Raw genomic sequence first — 3,758 nt, 5'->3', positions numbered from 1 at the left:
TGGGCAAATCCAGAACCTGGTGATTACATTCTACTGCCTAAAATTCCCCATGCAGTTTCAATTGGATATAGGAATCTACTTGACTCCCCTGTCCTAAATTATTGCATATTATTGTTGTGTGCTGTGAGCAGACACCCCATTCCACTCTCTAGATGGCTGCATTTCCATAGTGGGCGATGGAATCCGACTTTCAGAGTATTGGGTTTGGAAATAGTTGGTCCAAACCTGCAGTCTTGCTACCAAAGCCTATGTAATTTCAGCGAGTTTGGATTCCTTTGTAACCCTTCTTGTCCCTCCAATTTGGCCTCTGACAGATTGCTTGGATCCAGAGTCTAAAGAGAGGGATCCATTTTCCATTTTTGGTTGAGATGCTGCCATAATCTCTCAAGAACAGCTGATTGATCCATTAAAATGTCTCCCATTTGGGGATGAGATCTCTAAACAACTTGTGACGTTTCAGTATCAGTGGTTTGAGCATTGGCCTGCTAAACCCAGGGTTGTGAGTTCAATCCTCGAGGTGACTCGATGACTTTTCACGGTCCCTTCCAGTTCTAGGAGATAGGTATATCTCCATATTAAAAAAAAAAAAAAAAAGTGTCTGTCAAGTGTTCAGATGCCTCTCTCTGTATTAGGCCAAACCAAACAGCCAGAGGTGAAGGCCAGCAATGGGACAGTTTGGATCTGGATCAAAACTCAGTGTGTGGTACCTGCCTTGCATTTACATATGCTAATTGTATGTGTTCATGTCACTTTGATTGGGAGAGCAGGAAAAGGAGAAATCCAGTTAAAACTGTCCTTTCTTTAAATAAACCACGGATCTGGTGCAGCTCTGCTGGGATTGTCCTAGTGAGAGAACAAGACCCCGGGTACAAGGAAACACAGGGCTTGTCCTTTTAAGATCAGAACGGTTTTTTAATTGACTTTAGCTCTGGTACACTAAGGAAAACATAGAGAAGGGTAATTAAAGTGTAAGAGCAATGCTGGGTTTGCCTTTAATGGCTTGCAGCTGCAAATATTTTTCTGTCTTCCCTGGCCCACTTGTAAGACGTCTGGCTGTATTTCTCATCCTGACCAATTAGATTCCCATGTGTGCTGCAGGAGTGAAAATACAGAAAGTGAATAATCCTTCAGTTCTGCTCCTCATCTCAAAAGTCTTTGAACCTCTCAATATGATGGCTCTGTTCCATTAGAAAACATGTTGTTTCTTCATTCTGCCCCCTCCTACCACTCCCCTACCCCTTCCCTTGTTTAAAAATGTTCTTAACCTTTAGCAAAGGTACCTGGGCACCACCATTCATCTTCAAACCCTTCCAATCAAAGCTGAGGGCTTTTCTTTTCTTTTTTTTTTTTTTTGCTTAGTTTCACAACAGTTTTCCCTTTTTGTTGCTGGTTTTCTGCCAAAATTTCCACGCTGAAATCAAAAGGACCCATCCATTAATAGACCGCATCTGTAACAAGTACACTAGTGTTTTGTCTCTTTCAAGGTACCCTGTTTTTTTAGTAAACAGGTAGTGACTTGTAACCTCCAAAATGGGGAAAGGGGGAAATCAGTGGCTAAAATCCGAGCAGAGTAGAATCTACAGTAGCATAGGGGAGTGTGTGTGATAGGGATGATTTTGGTGCCAGGGTGGCTCACGGGGTAACCAGTAGCCTGCGGTTCCTAGGATAGGGTGCTGGGGGTCTGCTGTGACATGAGGGTCTGGTCACCTTTGAGTTCCTCTCTTTCGGGCAGCTGCCCCCTTCTTTGCTCCACCCGACACAGACACGAGTAGCCAGAGAGGGCTACGGAACACCAAGGACCAGCTCATTCTGGGGAACCCAGGACGCAAACGTGTGGGGGGGTGCAGATCATGTGATCCAAAGCCATGGGCAAGGCCGGGTCTGACACCCCACTGAACCCCAGGGCAATCCCAGCACAGGCAGCTGCTGCAGCCTCTTCTCCACGCAGCCCACGAGTGTGCGTCTGTCCTAGGCCACAGAGCCCAGCCCTAAGGCGCGGAGGCATGGGGCAGTCTGCGAGCTCCCTTCCGGTCCTGGCCCCTCCCCGCCCCCTTGTGTGCGTAGCTCAGGATTGTGTCTGGCTTGGCTGGCGAGGGAGAAAACAAGACACATCCCCCTTGGGAAAGGGGTGGGGCACAGCACCCTCCTGTGCTTAGCAGCATCTCCCAGAGGTGCTTCAGCCTGGGAGCGCAGCACTGCCCATCCCAACACAGGGCTCTGCCAGGGCACCGTCAGCCCTCGCCCGGCCAGCCCCCAGGAACCTGCCAGCCTTGTTCATCTCTGCAGTCAGCGGGGCCGGGGCATGTGGCCAGCCCAGAGCAATGGGTTCCTGCTTCAGCAGCCGGGGGCTTCCCGTTCCCATTTGCTGCCACCTCCATATTAAGTTCCCCTGGGAAATATATTTCCAGCCACATGCTCCCCTGCCCACCTGCTGCAGGTTTAGGTGGTGCCACCTGCTAAAGTAGCCAGGCTCCAGCGCAGGGCACAAAAGGAAGCAGACACCAGAGAGAAGAGCCGATAGGGCCTCCCTGTGTTTGGAGGGGGTCCAGGCAGCCTCTCTGGCTAGGGCATCTCTGAGCCACATGTCTAGGGCTAGAGGGCAGCGTCTGGCCTATGTCAGGAGAATGACGGGGCGGGAGCAGTAGCAGGCAGCTCTCCAGCCTGTGGGGGGAGCGTGGGTAGGACACCGGGAGACAGGCCATGACAGGGGAAGGTGGGAGGCGTGCTCTGAGCTAAGCTCAGTGCTGGACCATTAATTGAAACATTCCTGACGTATTTGTGTGTGTAAATGGGCCAGATTCCACCCGGAGACTAGGAGACTGCACAGGGGTCACGGGTGGAATTTGGCCCAAACAGTGGGTCTGATCCTGCTCTTATTTACCCCCGGGATGAAGCAGGAGCAGCTCCGCTGAAGCCAGTGAAGTTGCACTGGTGTAAAATCTGCAGGCGTGAGAATCGGGTTAATTTCTGCTGGTGGGGTTAAATCCCAGGGGGCACCAGCGATGGGCCCAGACTGTACCACTGGCTCTGAGTCCAAATGGGGCGACGTGAGTTTCAGCTGCTAGCAGGCTGGAGAATGCCCTGAGTTTGGAGGGAGTCCAGACTCACATTCGGATCTGAACACTGCAGCTTGAGTCCATCTCTGTAGAAACCAGCAAACGTCTGACGTACTCCTGGTTAGGCTCAGCACAGCTCAAAGGGGCCGTCTCCCGCCGTCTCAGCCTTGAGAATCTCCTGCAAAGCAGAATGGTGAGTGTCTAATAAATGCCAAGTAAAAGCGGCGTTGAGTGTGAGAGTGCCTTGTCAGTGTCAGGAGCCGGTGATTAATGACCCTCTAATCCCACTCGAAATACCTGACCAAACCCACTGGAGCCGGGCAGCAGAACAAACCTCGTTAGTCCCATCAGCCCCCTTGCAAAGGTGTGGGCTGTGGCTGCTCCAACCGGTGCTGTGGGCCACTCAGCCCTCTTCCCTCGGGTTTTTAAGCTTGTAGAAGAATGAAGTGCATACAATGGAAAAGGAACTCGGTCTAAAGCAATAGGCTGTGCCATGAATAAACATGCAGGTTCCTGTGTTGGTATTTGGGTGAATGCCTTGCTGAGGGGGTTGAGATGCCCCAGTTACCCCCATTGTGTGAGGGGAGTGACTCTCCGTTTGAAGTCAAGGTGAGGACACGCTGAGGGCAGATGGAACCTGCTCTGTTTGTGAAAGAGTTTTTCTGCTATTTATGCTAAGCAGTGGGAACGCTTCTCAAGCAT

General features: G+C 51.0%; 1 long non-coding RNA gene across 1 annotated transcript; it reads right to left on the bottom strand.

Annotated features, from left to right (window-relative positions):
• Positions 1–961: 961 nt before the first annotated feature.
• LOC117882590 lies at positions 962–3,226 on the bottom strand. The gene is made up of 3 exons (XR_004647051.1): positions 3,109–3,226; positions 1,281–1,411; positions 962–1,092 (listed from the first exon to the last, which is right to left on the bottom strand). It is a non-coding gene; the product is annotated as an uncharacterized LOC117882590 (long non-coding RNA).
• Positions 3,227–3,758: the final 532 nt, after the last annotated feature.

The sequence above is a fragment of the Trachemys scripta genome, chromosome 9 (assembly GCF_013100865.1).
Source record: "Trachemys scripta elegans isolate TJP31775 chromosome 9, CAS_Tse_1.0, whole genome shotgun sequence".
Taxonomy (NCBI): domain Eukaryota; kingdom Metazoa; phylum Chordata; order Testudines; family Emydidae; genus Trachemys; species Trachemys scripta.
This window is presented reverse-complemented; position numbering and strand designations above follow the sequence as displayed.